Source organism: Sinocyclocheilus rhinocerous, unplaced genomic scaffold (genome assembly GCF_001515625.1).
Source record: "Sinocyclocheilus rhinocerous isolate Xijiao unplaced genomic scaffold, SAMN03320098_v1.1 scaffold2578, whole genome shotgun sequence".
In the NCBI taxonomy this organism is placed as follows: Eukaryota; Metazoa; Chordata; class Actinopteri; order Cypriniformes; family Cyprinidae; genus Sinocyclocheilus; species Sinocyclocheilus rhinocerous.
The window spans coordinates 851,046-858,460 of NW_015643596.1; the positions used below are offsets into that span (position 1 = coordinate 851,046).

At 38.4% G+C, this 7,415-nt stretch overlaps 1 long non-coding RNA gene across 1 annotated transcript; it reads right to left on the minus strand.

The window, feature by feature from the left end:
* Positions 1–273: 273 nt before the first annotated feature.
* Positions 274–3,013, minus strand: LOC107757467 (uncharacterized). Its single transcript, XR_001641942.1, has 3 exons — positions 2,901–3,013; positions 2,680–2,774; positions 274–372 (listed from the first exon to the last, which is right to left on the minus strand). It is a non-coding gene; the product is annotated as an uncharacterized LOC107757467 (long non-coding RNA).
* Positions 3,014–7,415: the final 4,402 nt, after the last annotated feature.

Here is a 7,415-nt window from a genome sequence, read left to right on the forward strand (position 1 = left end):
AGATGAGTAAATAAAATAGTAGATTCAGTGCTTGCTGTAGAGATAGAGGCTTCTAGATTATGCTAAAAAAATAATACAATTAATAAAAATAGAGAAAATAATGTAATTCAGACTTTTCAACAACAAACTTTGATGAATAAAATAATAATAATAATTGCAGATTTGTTTCAGAATAGTAGCATTGTTATGCAAGTCCAGACTTTGATTTAGCCTGATAAACATTTGCTGGGAAACAAAGAGTGTGTTTGTTTCTCCCCAAACACACACCTGAGACAGGCGCTCCGCAGGGGGTTGTGGGAGTCCTAATCATTCGTCCTGCGTGTATTATCCTCAGTAAGGCCCAGACGCACCTGAATACACCTTGGCGGCCCCCTGTTGCTGGTTGAAGCAGAGATTCATGTAGGGGTCAATAGAGCAACAGGTTTGTTGTGTTAGTAGCTTTGAGTCCATCTGTCTGTGACTCAGCAGAATAAAAGCTTCAACAATAGCGATCCGCTCAGTGACCGTGAGAAAATTGGTGATGTGAGTGTGACAGATCGCTGGAGGAGACGTGCTCACCTTTCAGCAAGTGCTTTGATGGATGAATTCAGAAATAAACATTCGGCTTTCATCTCTGTGGTGGTTTGGCGCGATACAGAAAGGTTTGTGTTCATTTGTACGACTTTGAACAATCTCTTGCAGCTCTTGTCAGCAGTTTAATTGAGTGGTAATAATGCGATCTGAGAAATACATCGCCTGCAGAGCAACGACTGTTCCATAATGAGCACAACTCGAGCGTGTAAATAACAATAACATCTGTCAACATCACATCTTCACACCCTGACAGATGACAGCTAACAGATGATGCAATTTCAAACCTTGCATGGCAAATCTATATATCCACCCTTCTGTCTATCTACCCATCTATCTACTGTTAGTCCATACATCCATATCTATCTATCTATCTATCTATCTCCCTGTCTGTCTATCTATCTTCCCATTTCTCTATCCATCCATCACAGACAGATCATAGATAGATCTACTATCACCCCATTTGTCTATCCATTCATCTGTATATCTATCTACTCATTTGTCTATTCATGCATCCATCTATATATATCTACCTATATACCCACTTATCTACCCACCCATCCATCTATCCATTTATCCATCCATCTATCCACCCATTTGTCTATCCATCTATATAACAACCTATCTATCTACCAATATATCTATCTACCCATCTATCCATATATCCACCAATCCATATATCTATCTTTCATTTGTCTATCTATCTATCTATCTATCTGATTCTATGTTTTTATTGGATAATCCACATTAAAATCCATGAAAAGCTAAATTAAACTATACAAACTATATAATGTTTAATTGACTAAATTTAAGTTTAACCCAAATAAATGTACCTATTTATTAATTATTGGACTATTTTATAATATTTCTGTTCCTATATTCATACAAATTATCTGAGAAGATCTATCTACTGTTAGTCCATACATCCATATCTATCTATCTATCTATCTATCTATCTATCTATCTCCCTGTCTGTCTATCTATCTTCCCATTTCTCTATCCATCCATTTATATATCTATCGCTCTTCCCGTTAGTCTATCATCTGTCTACCAGTTTATATAACCATCTACCCAATTCTCTATCCATCCATCACAGACAGATCATAGATAGATCTACTATCTCCCCATTTGTCTATCCATTCATCTGTATATCTATCTACTCATTTGTCTATTCATGCATCCATCTATATATATCTACCTATATACCCACTTATCTACCCACCCATCCATCTATCCATTTATCCATCCATCTATCCACCCATTTGTCTATCCATCTATATAACAACCTATCTATCTACCAATATATCTATCTACCCATCTATCCATATATCCACCAATCCATATATCTATCTTTCATTTGTCTATCTATCTATCTATCTATCTGATTCTATGTTTTTATTGGATAATCCACATTAAAATCCATGAAAAGCTAAATTAAACTATACAAACTATATAATGTTTAATTGACTAAATTTAAGTTTAACCCAAATAAATGTACCTATTTATTAATTATTGGACTATTTTATAATATTTCTGTTCCTATATTCATACAAATTATCTGAGAAGTGAGGGGTTCACATTATAAACCTTCTCAGACTGGCTCATGAATATTAATTAGTGACATTGTAACTGATTTGCTGAAAAGTAGGCACTATCCATATTAGAATTTCTTCTTACAGATTTTGTGTTGACACGTCTGATCGACTGCTGATGCTAACAATTAATGTAACTTCAAACAAGCAAAACAAAGCTCATTAAATATAGTTTCTGCCAAAAAAAAAGTAAGGTGGGTGTTTTTAGAAATTTCAAATACATTTCCTGGCTGTTGTTGGCCGTTTATTAAAGCAATAAGCCACTCAGGTTGTGTGTTACAGTGAATTACCTCAGATTTTCCCTGTTTTAGTTTTAAATTTATACATTAACTTAGATGTGACATTGTTTCCGTCTACTTTCTAAAACAACTCGCATGCTCAAATACTTCCAGGCGATGAAAATCAAATCAGTGTGTCAGAACAAAGTACATTTGAGTTACTTTCGTGACGGACTTTAAAAAAAGGACTAAAACAGAATAAACTACAGCTATGCAAGTACTTGCACGCAAAGACTCACGAGAACCTCATGCTGAATGCAGATTTTGGCACCGTTCACTCTGAGCTGTAAATGCTGTGCACTCCTCCAAGCAGGACCTGTCTCACATCTGTTTGCTAAAATGCACGAAGAGGATATGTATTCAACATGATAACATGCTAAAGATCATATAGCCGCTAGCATATTGAACTGCTTGAGAAAACAGACACCTGTCACACTAAACTTTCTCACTGCATGCTTACCTGCATTGAGACACATTAGCAACAAATGTGCCACACCTGCCAGCCCGTGAAGATTACTCACTGTTTACTTTGTGGTAAACTTTAAAATAGAGTGCATATGTCCATCCAGTCTTACCTTGTTTGAAATACTTTGTGATGTTGTCACGGAAATTAGATAAACTTGGAAACTTGGAGACTTCTATTCAATAGGAATGTTTCTGCTGGGTCCGTTTCTGAAAAAAAAAAATGTGATCGCGATCTGTATGGAGTTTGTATATAGGCAGCTCACTTGATTTTGGAACAGCGGAGAACATAGTTAAATAGCAAAAAAAAAAAACTTAAATCTCTGTAATTCTCTTGTTTATGAGTCATCTGTAGCTGGGTTTGAATCTATGATCTTTGCGCTGTAAGCCCACATCCTGAACCATTGCCACACTTTATTAGCATCTTGTGGCTTCTGAAACACACTTCTGAGATTTCAAATCAAACTCAACATAAACAATATACAATATACCATTGCTTTCGGCTAAAATACAGGTCCATAATATTCCCTTCTCCAGTCAAACAGTTTTCTCATCTGAATCAGGAGAGAAATATGCACAGATCAAGTATCGTTTACAAGTGAAAACAGTCCAAAGCATTTCTAAACAAATATGTTGGTGGATTTTGATGTGAGAGGACAACAGGGGATGAACTTAATATGCATTATGGACAGATATTTTGGCCAGAAGCGACGGTTTAAAGTTAAAACCTCTTAATGACGGATTTTATTATTCCAAAACGCAGCTTTTTTCTTCACAAGACATTAATTGATAGACTGAAGTTGTGTGAAATACTTGTGGATTATTGTGATGTTTTATCAGCTGTTTGGACTCTCATTCTGACGGCACCCATTCACTGCAGAGCATCCATTGGTGAGCAAGTGATGGAATGCTACATTTCTCCAAATCAGTTCTGATGAAGAAAAAACTCATCTACATCTTGGATGACCTGAGGGTGAGTGAATTTTCAGCAAATTTTCACTTTTTTGGGTAATTTTCTACAAAAAAAAAATGGTGGTGTCCCTCAAACCAATCATTTAAGAATGACCTTTTTAGCAGATCATGGCATTGTGATCTCTCTGAAATGTAATAATAGCTGTTATGATATGAAATAATTAAAAATTGGCCCGCAAGAACAGCATGAACAATGAGCCTAGGCTCTCCATGAGGTGCTTATTAGATGTTAAAGCTTGTTATTACCTGATAGCAGCCTGAAGCTCATTTACTGTAATCCAACTAAAGCAAACAGGCAGCCAACAGGGATTATATTAAAGAGGGTATTAAGAAACGTATCCAAAATTCTGGCACGCAACACTCTCCGAAGATACAAATCTCTTGTTAGAGATGGAAAAGGAGGTTTTGAATTACCTTTAGGAGTCCGGTTGAAATGATACTCTCTTGCAGTAAAATGACGGGACTTTTACGATGGCCTCTAAAACAATATCATGCACATCACATCACTTTAGTCATAGGAAGTTTTATTACCGCGGATATAGTGAGGGGATTTCGCCGTCTTGTATAGCGATAGCAATTGCTGAGCAACGGATAGAACAGTACAATAATATTTAAAGGTTCAGTGCCCAAACAGACCACCTGAAAACAATTCTGAATGGTGGCTCGTCAAGTGTTTCTGTCTTTTATGAATGTCTCACGTCATCCATTAAACAAGGGGCTGGAATGAAGCTGGCCCAGCACTCGGCATCTGCTGCAATTGTTTATAGAAATATGCCCATATTTTTCCATTACTCCCCCAGGACCCATATTCAGGAACGATACATTCCAGAGAAAGAAAAGAAGCGATTCCTCCAGCAGGACTTATGATTGTATTCCTGGAAGAGAGCCTGGTAAGAGACGAGGGTAGTTAACATCAATTACAAAAACGAACGAGCTGTGCCGACTTACTCTGCAAGGTTGGTCGTATGAGTTGGAGAAACATTCACAATGATATTCATTGTTGACTTTTGGACACTTTTATACATGCGCACAGGTTCTGTTTATAATCAAATTTCTAAGAACTTGGCACAATACTTTTTTTCCTGTATCATGGACACTCTTTAAGGCCTCTTCACAGCAAGAACGATAATTATAAAGATAACTATAACAACAAACAACTTTTAAATTTAGAACAGTTTTTAATACTATATCTTTATTGTTATCGTCCTTGGTGTGAATAGGCCTTTATTCATCAGTGACACTTATTTATTAGTGCCATGAAGGTACTTTAAGACCTCAGTGAGATGAGACAGGAAGTGAAGTCTCTTCTGAGAGGACTCTTGCTGGATTGGAGAGGTGGGGGAAAGATAATTGCTCTCAGCAGGCTGACAGAAAAGGGGAAAGAGAAAGCCAGAGAGAAAGAATAAGGGGATAGCTGCCAATTTGATCAAGATGCTTGTGGTGTCCACATATGGGCTTCATTACGGCATTCGACTGCCTGTGGTGACCCCCATTGGACTAGATCGGCGGTTCCTTGCTGACGGGGGGCGGCCTGCAGTCCCAATGCAGCCTAAAGTCCACAAGGGCAACCTGCAGGTGGACTTTGGCAATCCTCTGGTGTGGTCGCCATCCAAACACATGCCCGCATTCTCCACCAACTCTTGCGCCTGGCAAGCGCCCCCAGCTCAGAGCTCTGCATCAGGCCTGGAGCGTCTCCAGATGAGCCTCAGTCATATTGACGACACTCCGCACGCACAAAGATGCAGGCCAAGGTTACGCCATCGCTGACGTCCGTCAGGCGGGAATCCTCTCCCTGTTTTCTTTCTTGATCAGCCGGAGTGTTTTCTCTGCGATTCGAGAGACAGAAATCCGAACATGCCAGTGATTATTGCTGGCCCATGACAAGCTCTAAATTCATTTGCTGTCGACTCTGCTGTCGTCGGGCCAAGTGAACATGGTGGCTGGAAAATACCCTGGAAGAGAGTCACGGACACGCCTGTCCTTCTCAAGACGTGCGCTCGAAAGCGCGTCCCTGTTGAGGAGGGAGATGCGAGCTGGAGAAAATAAACGTGTATCGAATCACATCTCCTCTGTTTGGGCCCCTCTCTCCCTGGCAACCATGAAACAAGCCTGTTTTCCCATCCGACCGAAGCACTGAGATTATAAGAAAAGAGCTGAAAGGGAAATGTATGCTATACGTTTCCTGATGGTAATTAATAGCATGCTGACTGAAAGAAAATCAGTGTAGGATTTACATTAAAATAATTTTCATTCAGAAGTTGCAAGTAAATTTCACAAATAATTACAATGAAGCGTCAAGTAACACATTGAATTTAATGTGAAATGTGAAGTAGAAAGACTGAAATAATATTTTCTTATAAAGTTTACTCCAATAATTGTTTTATTTAAAACTTTAAAAATGATTTTTTTATGCTTACATAAAATGAAAATGAGCGGGGCCAATCTTTTTTAGCAGCAATGTGAAGCTTATAATTTTATAAAAGCACTTACATTAATTCTTCTGTTAAAACTGGTGTATTATTTGAGCTGTAAAGCAGTTTAAATCCAGATTTTTACAGTCGTTTTAGAGTTTACACCATTGTACTGGTGATATACTTTTGAAGCGGTGAGTATTTTAACATTTACAAATCACTCCCATTCACTATCTCTCATTTTAAAGGAGATATGTTTTTTTTCTCCAGAAAAGGAAGGACAAGTGGAAATGAATTTTTACCAATTATGCCACAAGTGCTGTCGACTGAGTTTAACTCAGAATATTCCTTATAAAAGTAGGAAAAATCACTCAGTGGCTCACCTTGAACTACTACACGAGCGGCTGTAAAACTTTCACCTCTCCATTGCATGATCCAGCTGAATGACAGTCATCAGTGTTCTTTTCCGCTGGCATTTGTTTGGGTTAGAGGGTGCCATCTACCCTCCATGCCCAGATCTTCTGATGGTTCCCCTATCAGCTAATTACACATATCCTGTGGTGACGGACCATTCCCTCTCCAGGACCCCGAGGCCAGGCAGTAGAAGGGAGGAAATGGCAGCCACTTACTATGGACTGAGCAGAGACCGAATTCCTGTAGGCCATGGTAGCCAGGAAATCAGAGTCGCGTCAAGAGATGACTCAGGACCAGTGGCGGCTCGTGGGTTTTAAAATAGAGGAGGCACACTAATTGTATTGGTCTGGGATCCCTGACGATTATTATTATTATTATTATTTGCTTAACCACTTTAAAATGGCTTTTTGGTTGCTTTTAGTCAGAAAACGTAAAGAAAACGACATACATACAGCAAAATAATATAATTTCACTTACCTGGCCTATCACGTGATATGTATTTAGGTCCTAGGCCATTGAGTGATTTATAACACACATGTATTGTCATGTGTGTATACAACATCCATCTATTATATCAAAACTAGATCATTTTTGCTCTCTTAATACTACCTTTCTAATCTCCAAAGGGGAAACTACCAGCTTTCAGTCTCAGGCATCATTAGACATGCAAACCATCTCTGTGGAATATGAGAAAGATATGAGTCTAAAACTTCAAA